This window comes from Canis aureus, chromosome 9 (assembly GCF_053574225.1).
Source record: "Canis aureus isolate CA01 chromosome 9, VMU_Caureus_v.1.0, whole genome shotgun sequence".
Taxonomy (NCBI): Eukaryota; Metazoa; Chordata; class Mammalia; order Carnivora; family Canidae; genus Canis; species Canis aureus.
The window spans coordinates 4,806,602-4,819,488 of NC_135619.1; the positions used below are offsets into that span (position 1 = coordinate 4,806,602).

The following is a 12,887-nucleotide window of genomic DNA, read 5'->3' on the forward strand; positions in this document are numbered from 1 at the left end:
TCTTTTTCTATTGAACTATAATTCATATATCATGGAATTCACCCTTATGAAGCACACGGTGGTTTTTAGTGTATTCACAAGGTTGTTCAACCATTACCACTATATAGTTCCGGAAAGTTTTATTTTTTAAAGATGTATTTATTTTTGGAGAGTTTGCACAAATGCACGTGAGCTGGAGGGGTGGGGGAGAGAGAATCCCGAGCCGACTCTGTGCTGAGCATGGAGCCCGATGTGGGCCTCCCTCTCATAACCCTGAGATCACGACCTGAGCTGAAATCAAGAGTCAGACACTTAACTAACCGTGCCACCCAGGTGCCCCAGTTCCAGAAAATTTTCATTTCTCAGCCCCCAGAACCCCACACCCATAAACAATCACTCCCATCCTCCCCTCCCCACAACCATTAATCTCTCTGCCTCTGTTGGATTCACCTCTTCTAGACATTTCATACACAGGGAATCATAAATGTGGCCTTTGGTGTCTGGCCTCGTTCATTTTGCAGGTTTCTGGGTTCATCCATATTGTAACATGAGTCAGTACATCATTCCTTTTTATGGATAAACAACATTCCATTGTGTTTATGTGCTGCATTTTGTTCATTTGCTACTTGATGGACATTTGGATTGTTCCTACTTTCTGGCTGTTGTAAGTATTGCTGCTATCAGCATTTGCATCAGGTTTTTCTGTGGGCAGAGTGCGGAACTGCCCAGCTATTTCCCAAGAGGCTGTGTGCACCATTCTGCATTCTCACCAGCAGTGTATGAGGGGCCGCACTTTCCCACATCTTTGCCCATATTATTATCTGCCTTTTTTGGTATAGTCGTACTTGTAGGTACAAAGTAGTATTATTTGCCATTTCCTAATGACTAAAGACATTGAGCTTCTTCTCACATACTTATTGGCTACTTTTGTACTTTCTTTGGTGAACTGTTTATTCAAATCCTATGCCTGTTTTTCAGATGGGGATTTTACTTTTTATTATCAAGTGATAAGTTCTTTATATATTCTGCAAACTAGACCTTTATGTGATTTCCAAATACCTTCTTCTATTGTGTGGATTGTCTTTCACTTCCTTGAGAGTGTCCTTTGAAGCTCAAAAGTTGTAAATTTTGGTAAAATTCAGTGTATCCATTTTGTTTGTTTGTTTGTTTGTTTGTGTTTTTGTTGTCTTTTAAGAAACCATTGCCTGATCCGGTGTCATGAAGAGTTACGTCTTGTTTCCACTAAATGTTTTATAGTTTCACCTCATATTTAGATCTTCAGTCCTTTTTGAGTTAGTTTTTGTGTGTGATATGAGGGAGGGGCCTAATTCATCCTTTTGCATGTGGACAGTTGTCCCAGCACCATTTGTTTAAAAAGACTGTTCTTGGGACGCCTGGGTGGCTCAGCGGTTGAGCGCCTGCCTTTGGCCCAGGGTGTGATCCTGGAGGCCTGGGATAGAGTCCTGCATCGGGCTCCCAGCATGGAGTCTGCTTCTCCCTCTGCCTGTGTCTCTGCCTCTGTCTCTGTGTGTCTCTCATTAATAAATAAATAAAATTTAAAAAAATAAAAAGACTGTTCTTTCCCCATTGGATAGTCTTGACACTTTTTTCAAATATCAATTCACCTTAAATTGATCAGTTTATTTCTGGACTCAAAATTCTGTTCTATTGATTTATAAACCCTTAGGCCAGTAGTAACACACTCTTGATTGCTTGTAGCTTTGTAGTAAATTTTCAAGTGAGGGCATGTAAGTCCTCCAACTTTGTTCTTCTTCTAAGATTGGTTTGGCTATTCTGGGTCCATATGAGTATTGGAAACAGCTTGCCAATTTCTATAAAAAGGTCAGCTAGGATTTAACAGAGATTGCTTTGAATCTATAAATCAGTTTGGGGGGAGCATTTCCATTTTAAATATTAAATCTTCTGATCCACATGCAGAGTATCTTTCCATTTATTTAAGGCTTTCTAAATTAACTTCAATGCTGTTTGGTAGTTTTCAGCATATAAATCTTGTACTTCTTTTGTTACATTTATTCCTAATTTTTTTTTTTTTTGGCTGCTATTGTAAATGGAACTGGTTTTCTCAATTTCATTTTTGGATTGTTCATTGTTAGCATGTAGAAATGCAACCTTATGTTGTATATTAGTCTTATATCTTGCAACTTTGCTAAATTATTTACTGTAACAGTTTTGTGTATGTGTGTGAACCTCCAAGATCATGCCATGTACAAGTAAGGCGAGTTTTACTTTCTCTTTCTAAGCTGAATGACTTCTTTTTCTTGCCTGGTATTCCTGGCTAACACCAGCAGTGCAGGGTAGAAATGATCAGAGCACACATCCTCATTAGGTTGAAAGCTTTCGGTCTTCCAATGTTAACTATGATGTTAGCTGTGGTGTTTTTGTACATGCCTTTTATCAGGATGAGGAAATTCTCTTCTCTTCCTAGTTTGCTAAATGTTTTATCCTGAAAAAGTGTTGAATTTTGTCAAATGCTTACTTTTTTTTCCCCTCCCTCAGTGAACATGATTCTGCAGGGTTTTGTTTTTTTTTTTCCTTTATTCTATTGACATGTTGTATGCTGGATTGATTGAATTTCATATTTGAACCAAGCCTACATTCCTGGAATAAATCCCACTCGGTCATCCTTTTTATGTTTGCTGGATTCAGTGTCCCAGAATTTTGTTAAAGATTTTTGCATCTATATTCATAAGGAATGTTGTTCTGTGTTTCTTTTCTCTTGATATCTGGCTTTGCTACCAGGGTACTACTGGCTTCATGGAGTGAACTGGGAACTATTCCTTTCTCTTCTACCTTTTGGAAGAGTTTTGAAGGATTCAGGATAATTTTTTTTTTTAACATCTGGTAGGAGTTACAATGAAGCCATCTGGTCCTGGCCTGATTCTGTTTGCTTGTTTATTATGTCAAGCTCTGGTAATAAATCTTCTTGGACTTCCTGGACAGCTTCTTCTTTGGCCAGCTTTGGTGTTTCTATCTTTGTAGGATTTTGTCTGTTTCACCTCAGTTTTGTTGTTGTTCTTGTTGTTGTTGTTGTTGTTTTGGCACACTGTTGTTCATAATATTCCTTTAATACCTCATTTCTGTGAAGAACATCACCATCACCCTCTTTCATTCCTGATTATAGTAATTTGAGTCTTCTCTCTTTTTTTTCACAGTCAGTTTAGCTAACAGTTTGTCGATTTCATTGATTTTTTTTAATTTTTTTTTATTGGTGTTCAATTTACTAACATACAGAATAACCCCCAGTGCCTGTCACCCATTCACTCCCACCCCCCGCCCCCCTCCCCTTCTACCACCCCTAGTTCATTTCCCAGAGTTAGCAGTCTTTACGTTCTGTCTCCCTTTCTGATATTTCCCACACATTTCTTCCCCCTTCCCTTATATTCCCTTTCACTATTATTTATATTCCCCAAATGAATGAGAACATACACTGTCCTTCTCCGATTGACTTACTTCACTCAGCATAATACCCTCCAGTTCCATCCACGTTGAAGCAAATGGTGGGTATTTGTCATTTCTAATAGCTGAGTAATATTCCATTGTATACATAAACCACATCTTCTTTATCCATTCATCTTTTGTTGGACACCGAGGCTCCTTCCACAGTTTGGCTATCGTGGCCATTGCTGCTATAAACATCGGGGTGCAGGTGTCCCAGCGTTTCATTGCATTTGTATCTTTGGGGTAAATCCCCAACAGTGCAATTGCTGGGTCTAGGGCAGGTATATTTTTAACTCTTTGAGGAACCTCCACACAGTTTTCCAGAGTGGCTGCACCAGTTCACATTCCCATCAACAGTGTATGAGGGTTCCCTTTTCTCCGCATCCTCTCCAGCATTTGTGGTTTCCTGCCTTGTTAATTTGCCCCATTCTCACTGGTGTGAGGTGGTATCTCATTGTGGTTTTGATTTGTATTTCCCTGATGGCAAGTGATGCAGAGCATTTTCTCATGTGCATGTTGGCCATGTCTGTGTCTTCCTCTGTGAGATTTCTGTTCATGTCTTTTGCCCATTTCATGATTGGATTGTTTGTTTCTTTGGTGTTGAGTTTAATAAGTTCTTTATAGATCTTGGAAACTAGCCCTTTATCTGATACGTCATTGGCAAATATCTTCTCCCATTCTGTAGGTTGTCTTTGAGTTTTGTTGACTGTATCCTTTGCTGTGCAAAAGCTTCTTATCTTGATGAAGTCCCAATAGTTCATTTTTGCTTTTGTTTCTTTTGCCTTCGTGGATGTATCTTGCAAGAAGTTACTATGGCCGAGTTCAAAAAGGGTGTTGCCTGTGTTCTTCTCTAGGATTTTGATGGAATCTTGTCTCACATTTAGATCTTTCATCCATTTTGAGTTTATCTTTGTGTATGGTGAAAGAGAGTGGTCTAGTTTCATTCTTCTGCATGTGGATGTCCAATTTTCCCAGCACCATTTATTGAAGAGACTGTCTTTCTTCCAATGGATAGTCTTTCCTCCTTTATCGAATATTAGTTGACCATAAAGTTCAGGGTCCACTTCTGGGTTCTCTGTTCTGTTCCATTGATCTATGTGTCTGTTTTTGTGCCAGTACCACACTGTCTTGATGACCACAGCTTTGTAGTACAACCTGAAATCTGGCATTGTGATGCCCCCAGATATGGTTTTCTTTTTTAAAATTCCCCTGGCTATTCGGGGTCTTTTCTGATTCCACACAAATCTTAAAATAATTTGTTCTAACTCTCTGAAGAAAGTCCATGGTATTTTGATAGGGATTGCATTAAACGTGTATATTGCCCTGGGTAACATTGACATTTTCACGATATTAATTCTGCCAATCCATGAGCATGGAATATTTTTCCATCTCTTTGTGTCTTCCTCAATTTCTTTCAGAAGTGTTCTATAGTTTTGAGGGTATAGATCCTTTACATCTTTGGTTAGGTTTCTTCCTAGGTATCTTATGCTCTTGGGTGCAATTGTAAATGGGATTGACTCCTTAATTTCTCTTTCTTCAGTCTCATTGTTAGTGTATAGAAATGCCACTGACTTCTGGGCATTGATTTTGTATCCTGCCATGCTACCGAATTGCTGTATGAGTTCTAGCAATCTTGGGGTGGAGACTTTTGGGTTTTCTATGTAGAGTATCATGTCATCGGCGAAGAGGGAGAGTTTGACTTCTTCTTTGCCAATTTGAATGCCTTTAATGTCTTTTTGTTGTCTGATTGCTGAGGCTAGGACTTCCAGTACTATGTTGAACAGCAGTGGTGAGAGTGGACATCCCTGTCTTGTTCCTGATCTTAGGGGAAAGGCTCCCAGTGCTTCCCCATTGAGAATGATATTTGCTGTGGGCTTTTCATAGATGGCTTTTAAGATGTCGAGGAATGTTCCCTCTATCCCTACACTCTGAAGAGTTTTGATCAGGAATGGATGCTGTATTTTGTCAAATGCTTTCTCTGCATCCAATGAGAGGATCATATGGTTCTTGGTTTTTCTCTTGCTGATATGATGAATCACATTGATTGTTTTACGGGTGTTGAACAAGCCTTGTGTCCCAGGGATAAATCCTACTTGGTCATGGTGAATAATTTTTTTAATGTACTGTTGGATCCTATTGGCCAGTATCTTGTTGAGAATTTTTGCATCCATGTTCATCAGGGATATTGGTCTGTAATTCTCCTTTTTGGTGGGGTCTTTGTCTGGTTTTGGAATTAAGGTGATGCTGGCTTCATAGAACGAATTTGGAAGTACTCCATCTCTTTCTATCTTTCCAAACAGCTTTAGGAGAATAGGTATGGTTTCTTCTTTAAACGTTTGATAGAATTCCCCTGGGAAGCCATCTGGCCCTGGACTCTTGTGTCTTGGGAGGTTTTTGATGACTGCTTCAATTTCCTCCCTGGTTATTGGCCTGTTCAGGTTTTCTATTTCTTCCTGTTCCAGTTTTGGTAGTTTGTGGCTTTCCAGGAATGCGTCCATTTCTTCTAGATTGCCTAATTTATTGGCGTATAGCTGTTCATAATATGTTTTTAAAATCGTTTGTATTTCCTTGGTGTTGGTAGTGATCTCTCCTTTCTCATTCATGATTTTATTAATTTGAGTCTTCTCTCTCTTCTTTTTAATAAGGCTGGCTAATGGTTTATCTATCTTATTAATTCTTTCAAAGAACCAACTCCTGGTTCTGTTGATCTGTTCCACAGTTCTTCTGGTCTCGATTTCGTTGAGTTCTGCTCGAATCTTTATTAACTCCCTTCTTCTCTTGGGTGTAGGATCTATTTGCTGTTTTTTCTCTAGCTCCTTTATGTGTAAGGTTAGCTTTTGTATTTGAGTTCTTTCCAGTTTTTGAATGGATGCTTGTATTGCGATGTATTTCCCCCTTAGGACTGCTTTTGCTGCATCCCAAAGATTTTGAACGGTTGTATCTTCATTCTCATTAGTTTCCATGAATCTTTTTAATTCTTCCTTAATTTCCTGGTTGACCCTTTTATCTTTTAGCAGGATGGTCCTTAACCTCCATGTGTTTGAGGTCCTTCCAAACTTCTTGTTGTGATTTAGTTCTAATTTCAAGGCATTATGGTCTGAGAATATGCAGGGGACAATCCCAATCTTTTGGTATAGGTTCAGACCCGATTTGTGACCCAATATGTGGTCTATTCTGGAGAAGGTTCCATGTGCGCTTGAGAAGAATGTGTATTCAGTTGAGTTTGGATGTAAAGTTCTGTAGATATCTGTGAAATCCATCTGGTCCAGTGTATCATTTAAAGCTCTCGTTTCTTTGGAGATGTTGTGCTTAGAAGACCTATCGAGTATAGAAAGAGCTAGATTGAAGTCACCAAGTATAAGTGTATTATTATCTAAGTATTTCTTCACTTTGGTTAATAATTGATTGATGTATTTGGCAGCTCCCACATTCGGGGCATATATATTGAGGATTGTTAAGTCCTCTTGTTGAATAGATCCTTTAAGTATGATATAGTGTCCCTCTTCATCTCTCACTACAGTCTTTGGGGTAAATTTTAGTTTATCTGATATAAGGATGGCTACCCCTGCTTTCTTTTGAGGACCATTCGAATGGTAAATGGTTCTCCAACCTTTTATTTTCAGGCTGTAGGTGTCCTTCTGTCTAAAATGAGTCTCTTGTAGACAGCAAATAGATGGGTCCTGCTTTTTTATCCAGTCTGAAACCCTGCGCCTTTTGATGGGGTCATTAAGCCCGTTCACGTTCAGAGTTACTATTGAGAGATATGAGTTTAAAAAAAAAAAAAAAAAGAGAGAGATATGAGTTTAGTGTCATCATGATATCTATTCAGTCCTTGTTTTTGTGGACTGTTCCACTGAACTTCTTCTTAAAGGGGAATTTTAAGAGTCCCCCTTAAAATTTCTTGCAGAGCTGGTTTGGAGGTCACATATTCTTTTAGTTGCTGCCTGTCTTGGAAGCTCTTTATCTCTCCTTCCATTTTGAATGAGAGCCTTGCTGGATAAAGTATTCTTGGTTGCATGTTCTTTTCATTTAGGACCCTGAATATATCCTGCCAGCCCTTTCTGGCCTGCCAGGTCTCTGTGGAGAGGTCTGCTGTTACCCTAATACTCCTCCCCATAAAAGTCAGGGATTTCTTGTCTCTTGCTGCTTTAAGGATCTTCTCTTTATGTTTGGAATTTGCAAGCTTCACTATTAAATGTCGAGGTGTTGAACGGTTTTTATTGATTTTAGGGGGGGATCTCTCTATTTCCTGGATCTGAATGCCTGTTTCCCTTCCCAGGTTAGGAAAGTTTTCAGCTAGAATTTGTTCAAATACATATTCTGGCCCTCTGTCCCTTTCGGCGCCCTCGGGAACCCCAATTAAACGTAGGTTTTTCTTTCTCAGGCTGTCGTTTATTTCCCTTAATCTATCCTCATGGTCTTTTAATTGTTTGTCTCTTTTTTCCTCAGTTTCCCTCTTTGCTATCAACTTGTCTTCTATGTCACTCACTCGTTCTTCCACCTCGTTAACCCTCGTCGTTAGGACTTCTAGTTTGGATTGCATCTCATTCAATTGATTTTTAATTTCTGCCTGATTAGCTCTAAATTCTGCAGTCATGAAGTCTCTTGAGTCCTTTATGCTTTTTTCTAGAGCCACCAGTAGCTGTATAGTAGTGCTTCTGAATTGGCTTTCTGACATTGAATTGTAATCCAGATTTTGTAACTCTGTGGGAGAGAGGACTGTTTCTGATTCTTTCTTTTGAGGTGAGGTTTTCCTTCTAGTCATTTTGCTCAGTGCAGAGTGGCCAAAAGCAAGTTGTATTGGGAAAAAGAGAAAAAGAGAGGAGAGAAAGAAGGAAAGAAAAGAGAAAGAGAAAAAAAAAGGGAAGAAAAAAAAAGAAGAAAAAGAGAAAGAAAAAGAAAGGAGAAAAAAGGGGGTGGGGGAAGGAAACAAATCAAAAAGCAAAACAAAACAAAACAAAACAAAAAAAAGAACTACGGGGGAGTATCTTCTGATTCTGTGTACTTTAAGTCCCTTGGCTTCTCCTGGAAGTTGTCCGTCTAGCTGGTCTTCTGGGGGAGGGGCCTGTTGTGCTGATTTTCAGGTGTTAGCACTTGGGGGAGCTGTTGTGCCCCCTGCCTGGTGCAGGGCTCGGTGGGGGTTGTTTACCCCGTGAGGCCGCAGGAGGAACAGCCCCAGTGGCGGGGCAGCTCTGGACACCTGGATTCAGCTCCGGCAGGAACTCCGTCTGCAGGGCCTGGAGGCTCCGGGGCGGGGCCGCTGATCTGCTCAGCTGGGGCAGGAGCGTCCTTGCTGTCCTGGGCCCTCCCGGCCTCTGCCTGTCCCGGGGGAGGCGGGATCCTGGGCTGTGTCCCGGCGCCCTGTGCTCCGGAGCCTGCGCTGGTGGATTCGCGCTCCCGGGCCGCGCAACCCCCTCCGCGGAGCCGCCGCCCGAGCCCCTCCTGGAACCGCGCAGCCCCCTCCGCACGGAGCCTCTTCCTCTGCCCGAGCCCCTCCGAGCTGCTCCCGGGGCCGCGCAGCCCCCTCCGCGGAGCCGCCGCCCGAGCCCCTCCGAGCTGCTCCCGGGGCCGCGCAGCCCCCTCCGCGGAGCCGCCGCCCGAGCCCCCCGAGCTGCTCCGGGTCACGCCGGGTCCCGCCGTGCGCGCTGCAGCCTTTAGGGAGCTCGGCGCATCTCCCGGGGCGCAGGTGTCTGTTAGTGTCCCCGGGAGCCCGAGGGCATCCCCGCCCTCCTGGGTCCTGCTCCACCTCCCCGCGAGCCCCTTTCCCCCGGGAAGGTCGGTGCAGCTCCTGCTCCTCCGGGACTGGGCTCTCCTGTCCTGGGGACACTCGCCCCGGCCTCAGCCCGGCTCCTCGCGGGCCCCTCCCCCTTGGAGGCCTTTTGTTTCTTTATTTTTTCCCCGTCTTCCTACCTTGATAGAAGCGCGAACTCTTCTCACTGTAGCATTCCAGGTGTTCTCTCTTTAATTCTCAGGCCGAATTCATAGATTTTCAGGATGATTGGAAGGTTTTCTAGGTAATTTGGTGGAGACAGGTGATTTGGAGACCCTGCTCTTCCGCCATCTTGCTCCTCCCTGATTTTTTTTTTTAAGATTTTATTTATTGAGAGAGAAAGAGAATGAGCAGAAGGGCAGGGGCAGAGAGAGAAGGAGAAACAGACTGCCCACAGAGCAGGAACCCGACCACAGGGCTCCATCCCAGGACCCTGGGATAACGACCTGAACCAAAGGCAGACTCTTTTTTTTTTTTTTAATATATTTTTTAAAGATTTTATTTATTTAGTCATGAGAAACAGAGAGAAGAGAGAGACAGAGACACAGGCAGAGGGAGAAGCATGCTCCACGCAGGGAGCCTGACGTGGGACTCGATCCCAGGTCTCCAGGATCACGCCCTGGGCTGAAGGAGGCGCTAAACCGCTGAGCCACCCGGGCTGCCCCAAAGGCAGACTCTTAACTGGCTGAGCCACCCAGACACCCCATTGATCTTTCTAAAGAACCAACTTTTAGTTTCATTGATTCTCTTTTTTAAAAATTTTCTATTTTATTCCACTTTAATCTTGGTTATTTCTTTCTTCTGCTTTCTTTAGGCTCAACTTGCTCTTTTTGTTTGTTTCTTAAGGAGGAAGGTTAGGTCATTGATTTAAGATCTTTCCTCTTTTTTTAATATGGTCATTTATAGCTATAAATTTCTAAGCACTGTTTAGTGTTTTTCCTGTATCCCATAAGTTTTGATATGTTGTATTTTCATTTTCATTCATTTCAAAGGATTTTCTAATTTCACTAATGATTTCTTTTTTGCCCTGTTGGCTATTTAGGAGCATGTTGTTTAATTTCCACATATTTGTGAACTTCCAGTTTTCCTTCTGTTACTAAGTTGCAAATTCTTTCTGTTGCAGAGTGGTTGTAGGACATGCTTCACATGATTTAAATCCTTCTAAATGGGGGGTCCCTGAGTGGCTCAGTGGTTTAATGCCTGCTTTCAGCCCAAAGCAAGATCTTGGAGTCTCAGGATCGAGTCCCATGTCAGGCTCCCTACATGGAGCCTGTATCTCCCTCTCTCTATGTCTCTGCCTCTCTCTGTGTGTCTCTCATGAATAAATAAATAAAATCTTTTTAAAAAATCCTTCTAAATGTATCGATGCTTGTTTTATGACCTACTATGTTGTTTGTCGGGAAGAATGCTTTATGTGAACTTGAGAAGAATATGTATCCTTCTTGAATGTATATGTTAATGTTTTTCATCAGGTTTGGGAACTTTTTGAATATGAGTTCTACGAAATACTCTTCCTGCCTTTTTCCCCTTTTTCTTTCTGCTTCTGAGATGAGATCATCTCAGCTGGCCTCTCTTCAAGGTCATTGATTTCTTCTTCCTGCTCAAATCTGCTTTTGAGCCTCAAGAGTGAATTTCTCATTTTAGATATTTTACTTTTCAACTCCAGAATTTCTCTTGGTTCTTTTTTAATGGTTTTTACTTTTTTATTGATACTCCCTGATGAGAAACCATCCTCTTACTTCTCTTTAATTTTTTAGACATTTTGAAAACTCCTTTGTGAATATTGTAAAACAGCTGATTTAAAGTCTTTGTCCAGAGGCCTCTGGCTGGCTCAGTCAGAAGAGCATGCTACTCTTGATCTCAAGATTATGAATTTGAGCCCCATGTTGGGTGTAGAGATTATTAAAATGAATAAACAAACAAACAAACTCTAAAAGAATAATAAAAAATAAAGTTGTTTTTACATCTAGTAAGTCCAATGTTTGGAATTCCTCAGAGATAGTTTCTATAGACTGATTTTTTTTCCCCTCTGTATGGGCCATACTTTGTTTCTTTGTGTGTCTTATAATTTATTATTGGAAACTGGGCATTTAAAATAATCTGACAATGCTAGAAATCAAGTCTTTGTCCCTTCCCAGGGTTGCTTCTTGCTGCTATTTATTGTTTTTGTTTAGTGAGTTTTCTCAGATGATTCTGTAAAACCTGTATCTTCATTGTGTGTGGCTGCTGAAATATTTGCTAGGTTCTTTTAAGGCCATCTAATAATTGCACAGAGATTTCCTTAGATGCCTGGATCAAATTAAGTTTTCCAGTTTTTGCCAGTAAGTTCTGCATGTGTTTGGGGGCATGTCTTTAACACTGAGGCAGACAGTTTACAAATGTACTTTAGTCTTTATTTGGGTGTTCAGTCCCCCAACATTAGGCAGAGATGAAAGCTTAGGGCATTCTCAAATCTTTACTGAGCATGCAAATATCGGTGGGCACAGCCCTATGCATACTTATGGTCTTTTAGATTCCCAAATATGTGAGAGCTTCTCAAAACCCTCTATAAATAACCCATTTCCCCAATTTTTCCTTTTAAACTGGTCAGTTTATTGTTTGTCTCAACTGTTATCCACCACCTTGGACAGTGTGATGCTCAACAGTTGCCTCTGATTGTTTTCAACAAATGCCCCTAAGGAAAAGGCTATTTACACTGGTTGAGCTCTGATTTGTGAAAAATAAAGACAGCCTTGAAAGTGGACTCGTCCAGGAAATCTCTGAGAATGGACTTGGAAGGAGCTCCAGTCCTGCCCCCGATGGACACCAGGATGTTGGTTTTCAAGGCTACTCCAGAGCTGGTCTAAAGGAATAGGAAATAGAGCAAGTTAAAACTCCACAAAGCTCACTCTTCTCACTGAGATCAAGCCAATATTTTTAAAGTTTTTTTTAAGAATTTATTTATTCATGAGAGACACAGAGAGAGAGAGAGAGAGAATGAGAGAGAGAGAGAGAGAGAGGCAGAGACATAGGCAGAAGTAGAAGCAGGCTCCATGCAGGGAGCCCGATGTGGGACTTGATCCTGGGACTCCAGGATCATACCCGGGGCTGAAGGTGGCGCTAAACTGCAGAGCCACCCAGGCTGCCCTCAAGCCAATATTCTTAAGTAAACTCAGCCAGTTTTACTACACACCTTTGGTTAATTTCCAGAGTTCTGAAAAAGGCTGATTCTGACCATTTTTTGCCAGTGTTCTCATTGCTTTTGTGGAGGAGAGAATCCTCAGAAGTCTGTCTTCCACTACTTGATTGACATGTCAAAAGCTAATTTTGAGTCTGAGTGTATACACTGTACTCAGTGGCTAGTTAAGGACACTACACTTGCACTCGGTGGCTTAGTGAAGCCACTTTTCCTTGGTTAATTTATTTGTGGATTCTGTTGGTAGGGGCCAGTGAGGTAACACCTGCCAGCCAGGGACACCTGCATTTTAGTCTTATATCTGCAACAAGCTGAGTATATGACCTGGGAACAAAAGAGCTGAGATTTCCAGAGTACCAACTATGTGCTGCAGTGTGTGCCGAGCTTTTTATGTACATGTATCCTGTCATTCTTGCAACAACCAAGAGAGAGAAAATGTTTGTGTTTAACAGATGAAGAAATCACTAAAATGCAAAGTGCTTATAGCACTGTGCCTGCTCGCAC

At 41.6% G+C, this 12,887-nt stretch overlaps 1 protein-coding gene across 4 annotated transcripts in view; it reads left to right on the forward strand.

The window, feature by feature from the left end:
* The window catches only part of SLC24A4 (solute carrier family 24 member 4), a 164,275-nt gene that overhangs the window by 134,708 nt on the left and 16,680 nt on the right, over positions 1-12,887 (forward strand). The gene's annotated exons all lie outside the window — the stretch shown is intronic.